The 16,605-nt window shown below is 64.5% G+C and overlaps 1 protein-coding gene across 1 annotated transcript in view; it reads left to right on the plus strand.

The window, feature by feature from the left end:
• Window positions 1–16,605, plus strand: part of CUNH7orf50 (chromosome unknown C7orf50 homolog) — a 109,248-nt gene that overhangs the window by 46,211 nt on the left and 46,432 nt on the right. The gene's annotated exons all lie outside the window — the stretch shown is intronic.

Below are 16,605 nucleotides of genomic sequence, written 5' to 3' on the forward strand. Positions count from 1 at the left end.
CGGGCACCCGTCCGGAGTCAGGAGGGGTTCCTAGCAGTGCAGGATGACCGGACCACGTTGAGGGGACGGGATTGGATTTCTGGAAGCCTGAGGGAGCTGGAATTGGCAGGAGACCGGGCTGGGGAGTGGGGAGCCACGCTGAGAAAGGGCCCCCGAGGTCTGGAGAGCTGACCAGCTCCCGGAGTGTGCATCACGCTGGTCCGTGTCCCAATTCGCTGGTCAGGATAGAGGTGTTTTTGAGCGTTTACGACAAAGAGGAGAGAAGGGGTGCTGGAGTATTTAGGCCCCCCCAGACCTCACTAACAAAGCTTAAACACAGCTCTCCAGAGAATCCCGCAGATCTACAAGGAACGAAGTGTCCTCCAGAGTGAACTTCAGTCCTTTTGAAAAGGCGAGCCTGAGTGTGAAGTTCAACACTCAACAAGGGACGTTCACAACGTCCGGCATCCAATCCAGTAAAAAATTATGTCGCACGGGAAGGGGCGGCCCTCACACGTCAGCCGGGATGCCCCTTGTCCTGCTTGAGCCTCCTGGAGGGAGGGAGCGTCTTCCCTTCCAGGGGCTCCCAACTTCCTTGTTTGCCCCCTGCCAGCCTCTCCGGACATGCGGGCGTGGGACTCACACCTGCCTGCCGTCCCCGGCACAGGCCGCGTGGGTGTGCCAGCGCACTGAGGAGCAGAAACGGAAGGGGAGGGGTTGTTCAAGCATGAAGTGTTTTAATGGCATGTTACAGAAGCTCCTTAACCACAAGACCCAAATCCTGTTTTTGCAAAGAAGTGGCATCAGCATTGAAGACAGGCTTGCAGACGGCACGCACGCCTTGGCCGTTAGCTTGCAGAGGAACGTAAAATATCCCTAAGAGTGGAAGCCATCCAGACAAAGGAGTGTTACTCTGCCCCGGAAAGAAGGGAGCCGCGAAGCCAAGAACGACGCGGAGGCACCTTCGACCCAGGTTACTGCGTGAAGGAAGCCCGTCTGGAGAGGCCGCCCCCTGGGTCATCCCAGCCGAGTGGCCTTCTGGGAAAGGCAGGGCCAGGGAGCCGGTAGAGGACGGGTGGGTGCCAGGGGCGGGTGGGGGGGGGTGGTAGGGGTGGGGGAGGACAGGGGTGGATAGGCAGGGCACAGGGCGGGGGGGTCTTAGGGCAGTGGGTGCTCTCTGTGATGCCTTAATGAAGGACATGTGTCAGTATAGGTCTGTCTACACCCCAGGAGTGAGCCCACATGGGAACTGGGACTCTGGGTGACGGTGACGTGTCGATGTAGGTCCATCCCATGCATGTTGTGACAAACGCTCCGTCCGGTGGGGGTGTCACTGCGGGGAGGGTGTGTGGGTATTCCCTCCATTCCCTCTCAGTTCAGTTGCAAACCTAGTAAAATTGCCCTAAACAGTAAAGTTTTGATAAAAAATCAAAGCTCTCAAAGGCATGGGTTTCCTACAACCAGAGAGACACCTTCCCTTTGCCCGTCTCCTTTCTCTGTTCAACCAAGAAAATCTTGGTTTTTGTTTCTTAATCTTTATTTTTGAGACAGAGCGCAAGCGGGGGCGGGGCAGAGAGAGAGGAAGACACAGAATCCCAAGCAGGCTCCAGGCTCTGAGCTGTCGGCACAGAGCCCGACACGGGGCTCGAACTCACGGACTGTGAGATCGTGACCCTGAACCGAAGTCGGACCTTAACCGATGGAGCCACCCAGGCACCCCAACCAGGAAGATCTTGATATAAATGTAGCAAGAGTGGTAAATGTACATTTTGGATTAAGGTTAATCATTGAACCTCGTATTTTATGTTTCATATGTTACCAGCCTTTCCGCAAATAATGTCAAATGGTGTGGCGGAGGCTTTAGGCACAGAGCTTTTCGCGGGCCACCCAGAGCTCCTGGCGGTGGGCACCGGCTGCCTGCCAGGCCACAGCGGGGCAGGAAGCGTCTTGTGGTGCTTTATCAGCATGCGGGTGACACTCTCAGACTCCGCCGATGGTGGCAAATTTAGAAAGATCAAGGCAAACTTCTTTGCTCTTGGTGCTACTTGCGAGGGCCAAACTCTCTCAGTGTTAAAGGGTAACCAGGTAAGAGCCCTTCAGGGCCAGATTGTAACACGGCCATAAATTCTGTCGTTGTCGTCGTCTGACCGGGGTAGGGGTAGAGACCGGTGCCGGCCAGCGGACACGCCAACCGTGGAATCACCCATTAGAATTGAGGACCTGTCAGCCAGGACCAGTCAGATGTGTTCGGCCGGCTCCTGCCCCGACACTCACTGCAGCCCGGATTCGCAGGGTTTCCTGTCGCTGCAAAGCCTTGGTTTGAGCCAAGCTCTGGAGCGTGTGCATAAGTGGAGCCCAATGCCGGGAAGCTCGTTCTCCGCGCCTTCAGACGATGCTGTTCCCTACCCGCCAGGCACGCCCCCTCATCGCCCGTCTGGCTCGTCTGCTGCATCGCCTCCCCCCCCCCCCACTCTCTTTAGGGACAAGCCGTCCCGGGCCTCTCCCTTCCTGCACCGCCGGGCGAGGCCTGGGTGAGGTGCTCCGGGATGCTGAGCGGGGCCTGTGGAGGAGGAGGCCGGCCAGGGAAGCCACACGGCTCTCCCCAAACGGGACCCGCTCCGCGGGGCTCGTGAGGAGCTCGTCCCCGGGCGAGCCCCCGTCCCTCTGCAGCGTTAGCCGGGCCTGCCACAGGAGTGCGGGTGGTACGCCGGCCGGCGGGCAGACGCGCTCGGGGCGGCGGCCGGAACCACGGGGGGGGAGCAGGGGCCGCGTCCCTCCGGGGAGGGGCTGCCCGCCGGGCCGGGCGGTCGGCGGGTCTCCCTGGCACAGAGTGGCTTCGTACGGCACCCCGGACGTGCCCGGCGGGGCCGCCGGCCCCGGGGAGCTGCAGGAGGCGCGGCCCGCCGCGGCAGCCGGGCTCGCCGCAGGCCCGCGGGCACCCTTGGCAGCCGGGCGCAGGCGGGGCGGAGAACCCCGCGGCGGGAACTGGAAGGGCATCGCCAGCCGCACGTACCGCGCGTCGAAGTAGCGGATGCGGGCGGGAAGGAGAGGACGGCACAGCCCGGGTTGCTGGCGGCGCCGAGCGAGAGCAGCGTCACCGGCCCCTTGGTGACGGCGGGGTCTGGCAGGAACGCGCGCAGGCCGCCCCGCCGGCCTCGGCCCTTTACGAGGGCGGTCGGGCCGAAGAGCCCGGCCGCCTAGCTCGCCGGGACACACGGGGCCCCGTAGACGCGCAGGTGCCTGGAGAGACGCTCTGTGCGGCGAAGACGTCTTCCACCGCCGTGGAGACGCGGCTCGGGTGCCGGGTGGTTCCCGTGGGGTCACCGTGGGGTCCCGCCAAGGGGTCGGTCGGGGGCTGTGTCTGTAGGAGGGGCCCCCACCAAGGTGAGTGGGCACGGGGATTGGTGTGGCAGCCCCCTTCCCTACGCGGGGCGCCCTGGAGCAGGGGCCTGGGTGCCTGTGACACCGGGCAGGGGTGCGAGGACGTGCCCACCCCGCTTTCCAGACGGCCCCTCGGCCCCTCCTCCCCAACGTCAACAGGACCCTTCTCGCATGAGAGAAACGCCTTCTCCGAATGAGGTTACGTCCAAGCCCCGCCCCGAAGCGTGTGCACCAGGGGCCTTGATCCCCCGACGCGGCTGGAGGACCCGGTCCGGAGCCCCGCCGGCGAATCGCGCTCACTTCGGCCGGGGCTCTGCCTCGTGGCGGAACGGCCGCAGTCCACACGGTCGTGAACCACGTCGCCCGGCTTCTGGACCCAGAAAAATTCTGACGGACTCTGGCCTGAGGGGACCGTGCTCGCAGCGCCCCCCGTAGAGACTGAAACGTGGCGCGCCCTGGCCGCTGCCCCCAGGGCCCCGGGGGGGCCCTCGCGCCCGAGGCCGGGAGCTGTCTTACTGCCTCCGGGCTGTGAAGTCCTGAGTCGGGGCTTTAAGTGACAGTGCCGTCAGGCTCGCGGCCTTCCCAGCCGGTCCATTGTCACAGAAATAATTCCGTTTCTGTGGACGTGTGTGCTCCCTGTTAAACTTTAGCTAAATGAGGCTGCTCGTTCTTTGAAGGAAGGCGAAGGAATAAAACCGGGAAGCTGATGTTAATGGAAGGCTCCCGGGTGGGCCCGGCCCCACCGCCAGCTGTCGTTTTCTCTGCGCGGCGCCCCGAGGGCCCAGCTGGCAGAGCCACGCGGTGTGGCCACCCTCCGCCAGCACGTGATTCAGAAGTAGAGCGCGCAGGTGAACGGCCTTTCTTCCCGCCATCACACGAGGGCGCTCTGAACAACACCCCGTTCACTAGACTCGCAGGTTGTCTCGCGCGGCGTCTTTGCGCACACGGACTCCTCGCGGGCTCTCCTTCTTGCCCCCTGACGCCCCCCCGGCGCCTCGCCTGTGTGACAGCTGTGGGGTGCACCGTCCGGGGACTGGGGGGGGCGCCTCATGTGCTCGCTTGATCTGGCGCACGGACAGCTCTGCCCGCGGACTGACCCCGCTCTGACCGCTGCTCCGCACCCCGCCTCGGCGCCCCTCCTCCGCACCCCTGCTCCGCACCCCTGCTCCTCGCCCCACCTCTGTGCCTCTGCTCCGTGTCCCTGCTCCGCACCCCTCCCCTGCACCCCTGCTCCGCACCCCACCTCCACACCCCTGCTCTGCGCCCCACCTCCGCACCCCTGCTCCGTGTCCCTGCTCCGCACCCCTCCCCTGCACCCCTGCTCCGCACCCCACCTCCACACCCCTGCTCTGCGCCCCACCTCCGCACCCCTGCTCCGTGTCCCTGCTCCGCACCCCTCCCCTGCACTCCTGCTCCGCACCCCATCTCCGCACGCCATCTCCGCACCCCTGCTCCTCGCCCCACCTCTGCACCCCTGCTCCGTGTCCCTGCTCCGCACCCCTCCCCTGCACCCCACCTCCGCACCCCATCTCCGCACCCCACCTCCGCATCCCTGCTCTACACCCCTGCTCCGCACCCCACCCCGACGCGACGTGAGCGCACATGTTCCCCAGGCGCCCATCTGGCCGGCTTTGTCCGAGAGACACGGTAAATCATGATGTTGTCCATTGCTGCTGCTTATGGTGATGAGTGATTCCCGGGCCGCTGAGGGACCTCACAATTAAGAATAGTGGCCGGACTGAGAGGAAGTGATGCGGCATGTTAATCTTTAATTAAGGCAAATTGGAAAGAAGATCCTGTGAACATTGACCACAGGTCGGGAAACCGCATTAGGCTGTCCCCGTGTCCGATCCCCGCAGCTGGCCAGTGTTCCGGGCACTTCCTGGGGCGAAGGGTATCGTCTTTGCCGGTGGTTTGGGGGGCATTCGTTGTCGGAGGCCCCCTGGCTTGTGCCAGTGCACTCTGTCATCTGATTTGGTGGCCGGGCTCCGGGTCACCCAGCCAGGAGGACGGAGGCCTCGAGAGCTCGTCCCAGACTCGTCAGCCTGTCGACTGCTTCTCACCTCGCCCTGCGCTTCTCTCCCGAAGCAGGGGGCCTTCCTTGGGGCCGAGGGGGCTCCAGCCTCACCGTGTCGTCCGCGTGGCGGGGCCGGGTGCCGGCCTCCACGCTTGCTCGTGTCTGTAGACCACCCGCCTGCTCGCCAGGCTCCAGGACAGCCCCTTCCCAGGCAGGGGGACATTCAAGGAAAGGAAGGCCCCAGTGTGTCCCAGCAGCACACAAAGCAGGGTGCTGTCCCCCCCGCCCCCCCCCCCCACCCAAGCTCCGTCTCCTGGGTTTAACTGAGGTTTGCCGGCTCTGGTCCTTGGGCCCCGAGGCTGCGTGGGCAAAGGGTGCGGTTCTGGCACCTCTTTGTGCCTTCGGAATTGGGCCCAGGGGTGAGGCGTCCCTGCAGGCGACAAGGCCGGCTGTTGGTGAGGCCAGCCTGGGCGGGGCTGCCGGGCTGTCTCAGGTTGGCTCCTTCTGGGCCCAGGAGCACGGGGCCCTCTCCGGGCGGTGCACCGGCTGCCCACGGCCCCGCCCGCCTTGTCTCTCCGCTGACAAGGAAGAGGCCGAGGGGCCGAGGCTGCCACCAGGGGCCGGGCTGCTTGCCTCCTCTCTCCTCAGGGCCACCTTTGGGTCGTGTCTGGAAAGAGAACACAGAAACGTGGAAGACGGGTTCTCGCGAGATGTCCGTGATTCCTGCTCTCCCGCTGCCCTCGCACTCGCGTCCCTGGCTCTCAGCTCTTCCCTACGGCTTCTCTTGGGCCCGGCAGTCCTCCTCCCGCCCCCTCCCCCCGCTTCCCGTTCACCCCAGAGGGGCGGAGGGCAGTGGGCAGAGAAGACACCGGGGTGGGCTCCCCAGAGTCAGGGCCTTCACTGGCGCCGTTGGGACGTCCCGAGTGTTTACCACCCTCCACACGCTGTTGGAAGCACTTACGACGATTTCCTCAAACTCGACAGTTTTCCACAGGAGGTAGGGACGCGCCAAATCCTACTTCACGGCACAGGTGACTAAGCCACAGAGCAACGGAGTCATCTCTTCGGTCACCCAGGAACTTAAAGCATCAAGGCCTGACCCTGGACTTTTCCCGAATCCTCGTGCCTCAGGCACTTTCTCCCTCGGCGTGATGCCGTGATGCCGTGGTGCCGGGTCAGAGGTCATTGCTGTTTGATGCTGGGCAGTTCCCCCGCTCAGAGAGGGGTGGCTTGTGCGTCCGCCACTCCAGGGACGTTTGGGTTAATTCCAGGATTTGGCTGTCACAGCTGCTTTACGGTTTTTATACACACACGTACATTTTTACAGGCAAGCATAGTATTTTTTCCCCTTGGGTGGATACTTATAAGCGGGAACGCGAGGTTTTCTTGTTCGTTGTTAAATTTTCCGTTTGATAAATGTGACGTCACGCGTTGTAAAGACGAGGCGTATGGTGTGTTCCTGTGAGGAGAGTCCCGCCGTGGTGGTGTTGGCGAGGCCTCCCGTCATCCTGTCTGCGGTCGTCGGCTGTAGGCTGGGTCTCTGTGCCTTTGTCGCCTTTGTCACCTCCCGTTCACGTGTGTGTCCTCACACGTCGTTCGTTTTACCCCCACCCCCCTCCCTCCATAACCACCGTCTCCCTGGTTTTTTTCTTTAAGTTTATTTCAAAAGACGGAGAAGCGTGTGAGCAGGGGAGGGGAAGGAAGAGGGAGAGAGAATCCCGAGCAGGCTCCGCCCAACCCTGGGCTCCACCACAAGCCCTGAGACCGTGACCTGAGCCCAAACCAACACTCTGAGCCGCCCAGGTCCCTGCCAGTTTTTACAGCGGGTTTAACCTCCTTAGCTTCCACGTGTATGTGAGTCACGCAGGGCTTGTCCTCTGATTTGCCTTGCTGAGCGTGGCGCGTGGCCGGTCCGTGTGCCGGTCCACGTCACGGGTGGATGCTGTCCCACTGTGCGCGTGCCCCGTGTCTTCCTGCGCCGTGCACCTGTCGATGCGCTCGGACTGTTTCTAACCTGACGTGAGGCCGCCCGCGTCGGTCCGCGAGGCCGTGCTGTTTTGCTTCCCTGCCAGAACCTGCACTTCCCACCCCTGTGCTAAAGCCCAGATCTTACCTGAGACTCCGAATTCCCTGGAGACGAGCCGACTCTCCAGGACCGCCCGTGCTTTGTTCCAGTGCCAGTGTTGGGCTGAGAACCAGGGCTTCTGGGGCCCTTTTCTGAGCCACGAGGAAGGGCTGCCAAGGTCCAGCTCCAGGGTCCCCGGGGAGCCGGCCAAGGCCAGAGCTTTGAGAATTTTGTGTCCTTTACCGAAGCTCGTGGCTGTAGCTCCTCGGATGGTCTTCCAGGATGGGAGGAGGGTTGGTGCGCGGGGCTCCCTCGTCCTCCCGGAGCGGGGCTCTGGCCGGTGGTGCAGCCTGTGCTCCCCCGGGCCTTCCCCCTGCGGCTGCCTCCGCCCCCCTGGCTGCGTCGTTAGGGACCCGCGTGCCGTGGTTGAGTCTCCCTCCCGTCCCCGGGGGCTGTGCCGGGCGCACTCGGGTCCCCGCTTCTGCGTGGTCCTCGTCATCCCACCGGATGAGCAGTGGCTCCAGGGCTGTGACCCCGCTGCGGACCTCTGCCTGGTCTCTGGGTTTTCGCTCCCGTGTTTGTGTTTTGCTGGGTCCTTTCCAGTCCTGTGCCTGTCTCACAGGTGATCTGGGAAGGTCATAAGCTGCTTCTCTGTGTGGAAAGAGCATAAGCCTTTGAGGTCACATGGGGGTGTGCTGCATCTCCTGGGGGGAAGTGTGTGCACGTGTGTCCGTGTGTCCCCTGGAGGCAGCGTCCCGGGTGATTCCGCTGTGCTCTCGGCCCGGCTGGCCAGCGGGCACACACCACCCCCTCGATGCCCCGCGTCCCCGTGCCTGCAGCCCCGTGGGTCCCACATGTGAACCTTCGGGCACTTGTCACTCGGGGCGCCACCGTCTCCGGGCGCCGTGGCGTCTCCACCAGCTCGTGGCGTGGCAGGTGTGTGAGTGGTGGTGGCCGCGTTACACGCTCTGTGTCGATCTGGTGGCCGGGAGGTGGGCAGACGTTGAGCTACAGGATGGAGCACGTCGAAGGCCTCTTGCCCCGCCCGGGCCCTCGGGAGGATTCCTTCCCGCGGTGTCCCGAGGCGCCAAGCCCTTCTCCCTCGCGGTCAGCTCCTCCCTCACTGGCTCCCGCGCTCCCTCTGGCAGGACTTGGCTTCTTTAGCGCCTTCTGGTCTTGGCTGCATAAATGTTTCCATCCCAGTCTCCTGTGCTCCCTGCAGACTGAGAGCCCTGGGGCCCGATGAGTCACCGTGCAGCCCATCCGTGGCCAGGCCCTGCGCCGTCCAGCCCGGCCCGCTTGACGGAGGCGCGGTGTGGAGGGCGTGAGCTTTCGTGGACCCGTGGGCTGGGACGGGAACAAGAGGGGCAGTGTGGCTGCTTGCCCACACCCTTCTGTGGGGACCTGCTGCCGGGCAGCCCCCTCGTCCCCATCCTGGACGCCTGAAGACGCGAATTCCCGAACTGTCCGGAATGTCGCCTGTGGCCTGTGGGGAAAATAACCTCCTTAAAAGGGTAAAGAGTGAAGGTTTCCTTCCGTTTTCCTCCATTTGAGTCTCTTGAGACCTTCTTCGTCTCTCCCGGACACACTTGATGTGCACACGTGCGGACACCTGCCCCCCGGGAGACACACGCGGGCACACACCCCCCCCCAGGGCACGCAGCTCATGCCCCTCTGACCTGGAGGGAGCACCCGTTCTAACACAGTGGACGGACGCCCCGTCTCGCCTCTGTCCCCGCAGCCTTCGTGGGCACCTCTGTGTCCCTGCGTAGCTGGGAGGCCAGACCACACCTGTGGAAGGGCTTGCCCCTCCTGTGAGGGCAGGCCTGGCTCTGGGCGCTCCTGTGATCTCTCTCTGACCCTGGGCGCGCTTCCCCTGGGTTCCCTTGGCTCTGCAGCAGCGGGCTGGGAGAGGCACGGTGAGTGGAGGGCCCCATCCTGGAAAGGCCCATCCTTTCAGTCCCCTGTGAGAAGCTTCCCCACCCCCACCCCCGGTCTGAATGGTGCTCAGGGCAGAGACGACGGGGATCTGCCAGCTTGGGGGCACTCGTTTGTGTCCACCGGAAGCCCCGGGGGCCCTGTGTTGGCCGGCACTTTCCATGTAGCGTGCCGAGGACAGCCTCTCCTTCCCAAAGCTGAGCCTGGGAGAGCTGGTTTTGCAAACCCACCCGTGGTTTGGAGATGCACCCTCCATCCACGTGGCCCTGGTGGCTGGGCCCCGTGGCCCTGCCCTCGTGGGCCATCAGGGCCGTAGCTCGAGAGAACCTGTAGCTGGAGCCCGGTTGGACAGGGCTGGTGGCCCCGTGAGTTGAGACCGTGAGCCCCACAGAGCATCGCGGCAGAGGGCACCGCGCGGCCTGCTGTGGGGTCTGGGGCTGGGTGGGTGATCTGGAGGAGGGTGGGCGAGGGAGGAGGCGCCCGTTTTGACCAGATGGGAGGGTGTTGGTGTTCCGCGACCTTACACTGTCTGCTTCCTGCCGGTCCCAGGACCACGTCCGATGCTGGCTCTCAGGGTGCGTGTCGCCCTGTTAGGGCCAGACTGGCCATCAGACTCTTATTTCTGTCCTCCCCCACGTGGCCACTGCAGTGTCCTGTGTCCTGGACTGCAGTGTGGGACCCTCGGCACCTCACAGCCAGCCAGCCGCCTGGTGACAGGGTGCTGGGGCCACTGTGCGGCCCTGCACACCTCTCCCCTACCGTCTCTGCTCTGCCGTCACTACCTTTCACGTCCGGCCCGGCCCTCTGCTGCCCTGACCCTCCTCGGGCTCCCGGCCGAGCCTGACTGGGAGCCGCCTGCCCCCTCAGGGTCCCACGCGGGACCCAGGCCTGTCCCCAGAGGTTGAAGGCTCGGCCCCTGGGCTTCCGTCATTGCCCTGTCCCAGCAGCAGGGGAACACTGGCGCTCTGTGGGCTGGGAGGCCCAGCTTTTCGCACCGTGGGTCTGTGATCTTGGACAAAGTGATCAGCCCGTGCGTGTACATCACCACTCAGCATCTTTATGAAGATTTTGTCAGATGGGGTTGTGTGTAGGGGCGCCCGGTTCCCTCCCACTTACGGAGAGGATTCAGCTGGTGGGGGGACCCTTTCCTTCCACACCACACTGAGCGTCACCTGAACACAAAGCCCGCCTTGTGCGGAAGCCTGGCCGCCCCTGCTCGCGTTGAAAACTCGAACCTTCCTTCCCAGGCCTCTGGGTAGAAATGCTGCCAGGTCTGGGCTCCCAGCTCCTCCCGACCACGGTCGCGGAAAGAGCCCCCCCCCCCCCCGCCCCCGATTCGTGCCCCATGAAACATACACGTCCCAGATGTGGCTGCTGGAAGGCATACACTGTGCTCTGCCAGACCGAACCTTCTCCGTGTTCGTGCCCCCGCGCTAGCCACGCCTCTGGCGGCTTCGGTCTGCATCCAGATGCGTGTGTTGCCCGTGGACAAGCCTTTCCGGTTCTGTCTTCAGGACACAGCGTTGGAGCCACTGATCATCTTTTTTTTTTTTTTTTTTTTTTTCGACGTTTTTTATTTATTTTTGGGACAGAGAGAGACAGAGCATGAACGGGGGAGGGGCAGAGAGAGGGAGACACAGAATCGGAAACAGGCTCCAGGCTCCGAGCCATCAGCCCAGAGCCCGACGCGGGGCTCGAACTCACGGACCGCGAGATCGTGACCTGGCTGAAGTCGGACGCTTAACCGACTGCGCCACCCAGGCGCCCCTGATCATCTTTTTTGAACGAGGAAGCCCCGAGCGGTCCGTTCAGTCACTTCCAGGCTGAAAGTCTAGGAAAACGAACTCTGTTTTACTTTTTACCGGAGCCAGTCGACAGTATAAAGAAACCTGAGTTTTCAGAGTGAAGCGTCGCTCAGCCGTGAAATCGCCCGTCCCCCGGCTGGCGGCTGAGCGGGTGGTGGGGAAGCAGACGGAGGCAGGGAAAGAAAAGGAAGCCCAGAGGGTCGGCGGCTGACCTGTGCCGGGGCCTGTGAGCTGTGCAGGCGGCTCCTGTCCGCCTCCGGTCCTCCCCTCTCCGCGAGCTCCCTTGCGGGCAGCGGCCGGGCAGAGGCCTCCAGTTCTGTAAGGAGGACAGGAACTCAGTCTCAGGTCGTTCCAGCCACACAGGCCACACTGGGAGCAGCATATGCTTTGGCCGCGTCACCCAGACAGGTTCAGGTCGGCCTGCGTACAGAGCCCCGGTGTGGCGGCCGGAGCAAGTAACGCGTGTGCCTCCCAGCGACTGTGGGCGCCCAGCGGTTTCCTGTGGATTCCACACGCTAAACGGTCCCTCCCAGAAAGCGGGCAGCGTCTGCAACTTGAAATAGGACCTAAAACCCCACCCGTGATACAGAAGAAGCCCTCGCAACCTGTCTTGCCGAGGGAAAGTCCCCCGAAGCCTTCCCTTGAGAGCACTCGGCCCCAGGGCCCGCGTTGGCACCACCCAGGCCAGGATTGGGGCTCTGCCCTCTGCCCCCGGACAACGGGGTGTGGGCGTCAGGCAGCCGGAGTCCTGAACACAGAGGCGGACTGATCCCTTATTGCCCTGCGGGCCTGTGCCTAGAGCCTCCCTCGGGGTCAGGCAGAGTCAGGGCGCTGTCGCCTGAAGGGCGCTGGTCACCCGTGGCCTGGCAAGGCTGGGCACGGGGCAGGTGCGAGTTTTGGAGGGAGGATGGGGTCAGCACGGAGAGTCAGGAAGTGGCCTGGGGGTCCCCAAATTCCTGAAGGAGGGGGCCTGCCTCAAGGAAGTAAGAGCTGAGACACGGGTTTGGACGCGCGGCTTCCCTGAGCCAGCACCGGCGGGAGACGTGACGTGCGGAGCCCTCTGCGTGTCTCCCCCGCCAGGTGTCTGCGTCCCTTATGCAGCTGGGGGACTTTTTCTGCAGCACCCTGCCCGCTGGGGTCACCGATGGCATCCAAGGGCCACGTGAGCTCCCTGCGAAACCCACAGAGGCTCCAGAGAGGCGAAGGACGCCCCCGGGAGCCCCGCACCAGCAAGGCTGGGGCTGGAGAGTGTTTTGTTTGAAGGTCTCTCACAATGTGTGGCCCCCACGGCAGTGTTGTTGCTGGCGAGGAGCTGACAAGGAACCGGCCTGGGGCCTCTGTTCCCAGAGCCTGGGGTCGGAGGAGCTGCTTTGGAGTGGGGGAGCCTCCCAGAGGTTTGAGGACCACTGATAGGGGCTGACCTCCCCTAGCGATGGGAGACCTGGGGCCCGGGAGAGGGGGCTGGGCCACTGCCAGTCTCAGGCCTGCGTTCTCCTCTGGGCTCCCAGGGTGACGAGGTGCGTTGTCATTAGATCCCTGTGGCCACCAGCCCCCCGTCCCTGACGAGCGTGCGTGGCCTCTAGGGAAGAAAGGCCTCCAGCCCCCAGTGCACAGGCGAGCAGAGGAGCCCTGGGCTACGGCAGGGCCGGGTGTGCCTCCCTCGGCCCCCTGTGCGGGCGCTCGGGGGTCCGGAGCCCCTGTGTGCGACCCCAGCAGGGTCTCCAGGTTCCGAGTCCCCATGTGCAGCCCCAGGCCTCCCCCCACCCCCCCACCCCCACTTCCTGTCACAAGTAGGTTTACAGAGCTTCCCGCAGCTATTGGAAGGATGCCTGGGGATGACGCGGCCGGTGGGTGGGCACTGCCCCCAGAAAGGGCCCCTCCTGTGGACGGTGTCGTGGGGCGACGTTCTCGTCAGTGAAATCTGGGCCCCCCCTCCTTAGGCGAGAGTGAGCTCCCGGGGGGCAGTACCCGTTTCTGTCGTACGCTTTGGGGGCATCCTGCCTCCCGCGCCCATGAGCTTGGGCCTTGGCGGTCTCTTCCTCCGAGAGCCCTGAGTTAGCAAGACAGCCTTCCCTGTGAACTCCCCCAGCCTCGCGGGGGAGTTTCTGAGCTACTGGACGAGCGACAGGCCTGGCTGGCCACCCGCCCCCTCCCCGCCCCGACCTCCTGTCTTCCTTAAGCTGACAAAACCACGGTCCTCCCCAGCTGCTGCCACTGGGAGGGCCGGTGTGTGGTTTGGCTCCTGCCTGCGGTGCCCTCGGTGCGCTCGCTCTGTGCCGTGGCCCCCGCTGGCAGACAGGCAGCGTCCTCCTCCGGCCTGCATGGGCTGCTGCCTCTGCTCTCTGGGGTGCCTTCCCCACTCACCCTGGTCCTCTACCTGCCCAGGCTTCAGCCGAGCCGGCCGTGGGCCGGTGGACAAAACACAGGACAAGCGTGGCTGCTAAAAGAACCACGGAGACTTACGTCCTGAGTCCCTGGTCCCGAGTGGAGGGGAGAGCCTGAAGCCTTGACATTGGGGGTGTCAGGCCGGCTGCTTAGCCCCCAGGACTCCGTCCCCTCCTGCAAATTGGCAGTAATTACAGCATTGCCCCTCGAGGTCTTGGAGGGCTAAATGAGCTAGCACACCTGGACGTGGGGGGCCCAGGACAGTCGGCAAAGCCAGGTTTCTGCCACGAGCCGGGACCCTCACAGAGACGAGGCCCCGCGTGTGTCTGAGGTGGGCCGGCCTCTGCGGCCCAGCCTGGCCTGTCCCCCTGTCCAGCCCGCTGTCCGTCTACCGCTCGGGAGCCCCAGCACCCTCCTCCTGAGGGGTCTTGAGGACTCGGCCTGCCTTCTTGTCACATCCTGGCTCTGCGTGTCTGTGGACCCGCTTGGGATCGTCTGCGCCCCGAGGCCCCGGGCCCTGAATCAGGGTTGAGGCGCAGGAAGACACGGCTCCCGGGACGGGGCGCTGGGCCGCCTCACCCCCGGGCCTGCCGCCGCCTCGTGCGGCCACGTGCCCTCGGTGCCACGTGCGGGGCCAGGCGAAGGCGGTTTCCTGGCAGGCGCTGGCGAGGAGGTAAAAGTGTGTCCGAGCTCTGCATACACGAAGCGCACACGGGCCCGGGAGATGGGCGAGAGCGTGGAGGGGGTGCCCTTGGCCCTACGCCCTCCCCTGCCCACGGGGCCGGCCCGTGGGTGGGTCGTCCCCCTGGAGCGGGAACTCACAGTGCAGGCTGCGGCCCAGCGGCCCTGTCCCCGATTCGCGGTGTGCGTCGCCGTCCCCGTGTTGGGAAGGCGGCAGCTCGTTCCGGGACCGGCGACTCTCTGTCACCCACCCCCGTCTCCCAGGGCGCACGGATGGGCGTTGTCCTTGCGCGTGAGGACACGTTCTCTGCGGGAGGGACGTCTGTCCTCGGCTTTGCCCACGGCGGAGGTTGCGGACGTCACCGCGCCGTCCCGCGCGGCCTCCACAGGTGGCACACCCGTGTTCACGGCAGCCCCCCCGCCCCCGACAGCGGCCACAGGCGGAGGCAGCCCCGTGCGGGTCGATGTGTGTCGCACGAGGGGATGCGGTTACTCGGCCGTGAGGAGTGGTGTTCAGATACCGGCCCGAGGCCGGGGGGGGGGGGGGGGGCGGTATAGACGTGGCACTCGGTGGGAGGAGCCACGTGCCGCGTGAGTCCACCGCCGTGCGTGTCGGGGGAGGGAAGCAGGTCCCTAGAGACGAAGATGAGTGGCTGCGGGGGAGTCGCCTCTTCTGTCGCTTCCCGTAATACCAGCACTAACGACCCCTTGGTCTTGACTCTTGTCACTAAGACACCTTTCCGTGTTTGGGAATGGATGACATGAGGCAAACGCCGCTGGCCTCCGCTGTTCTTAGGTGCGCGGAGCTTGCAGCCGCCCCCTCAGACGGCTTCCTCCTGCCTGACGGCAGCCGATCCCCGTTCCCCGGGCTCTGTCCCCCTTTGCTCTGTCGTCGTCCTGCTGCTGTCCAGTCAGCAAGCGGAGGAGAGGGTGGGCCGACTACGGACTGACGCCTCCGTTCCAGCCCAGGCCGCGGCCTGGGAGCGAGCCCCGCAGACGTGTGGGCCGGCGTCTCGGGCTGGCCTGTCGCCAAGGCGGCTGGCCTGCCGGCTACTTCCTGATTTGTCTCCCGGCTCGCGTGGCCTCCGTCACCCGCGGAATCTCACAGCAGACCCATAGCACTAAGTAACGGGGCTTTTTCAGACGCTGGGGCATCTGGGCTTTGTGGACACATCTCTCAGAGGAAAACCGTATCTGGGTTATTGTGGCTCTGACCTGACTTCCCGTCGCAGTGCACGGCCCGCTGGCCGTGTTTGCCCGGCTGTCCCCTTGCGGATGGGGCGCTGTGATGGAGTCTGGGAGACAGTTCGGGGATTGGAAGGCCACTGGGATCCAAGCTCAGGACGTCTGGACCCACCAGGAATTTGTGGTCTCCTTCCTTTGTGGGGAGCCGGCCCGTCTCTCCACGCCTCCGCCCAGCCGTCCCGCCCTCATCCCTGACTCCCCGCAGGACCACTCCACCCCGCACTGCCTCCCGCCCGTCTTTCGGGTTCTGCCTCTGCTACTCACTTCTCCGTCTTGGGGCTCATGCTCCCTGGTGCGGCGTCCGGCCCCCCCGGGGCGCTGGCCAGCCTGTCCTTTGCCTGCCCGCAGGCCAGGCCTTGCCTTTCGGGCATTAGCCGTGGCCGCACAGCCTGACCCCACGGCCCCTCTCAGGGGCGCTGAGGCCCCTCCTGCCCCGGGCACAGGTGGGCATGTGCTTCTGGCGGGGCGACGGGCCTGGGCACCCTGCTCACAGGCCCCCCTCGCTGAGGAGTTGGCCGCGGGTGCTGCTTGGACCACACGGACGCTCCTGGCCGTCTTTGCCCACAGCCTCCCCGTGTGGTGCCCATCCTTCCATTCCTGAGGCTGAGACGCACTGGTTTTCTCCTTTGCTTCCTTTTCCCCTCTGCTTCCTGCCTTTTTGAGTGTCTCTGTGGACTTTTTTTCCCTTTTAATTCTTCACTTTTCGTTTGCTCAAGTTGTCCCAAACATGGCCAGGAGGAACCACTTCCAGCCGGGGCCCGGGTCCTGTCGGCACTGGTGGCGTGGCCGTGGTCATCCCCGTTTGTCCTCGCTTCCTAGGTCGAGGTGCCCCAGGCCCTGCTCCGTGGAGCCCTGTCCCTTTGTAGTGGCGCTCCGCAGGCTTTGAGACTATGCACGGGAGGGGCAGCCCCGCGGAGCAGAGGCCGGCCTTGTGGGGCCTTCCAGCTGGCCGTTCACGGGCAGGCCCGGAGGCCGCGGGCGGGAGCACTTTCCCCTCCAGCCCCCTGCCACTCACCACCGCCTCTTTAGAGAGAGAGCCTTTTCAGCGTTTCTTTTTAAGTTTATTTATTTACTTGGTGCACACGCGTGAGCTGGGGAGGGGCAGAGAG

This window comes from Panthera pardus, unplaced genomic scaffold, assembly GCF_024362965.1.
Source record: "Panthera pardus isolate Hobbes unplaced genomic scaffold, ASM2436296v1 HiC_scaffold_4, whole genome shotgun sequence".
NCBI classification, from domain to species: domain Eukaryota; kingdom Metazoa; phylum Chordata; class Mammalia; order Carnivora; family Felidae; genus Panthera; species Panthera pardus.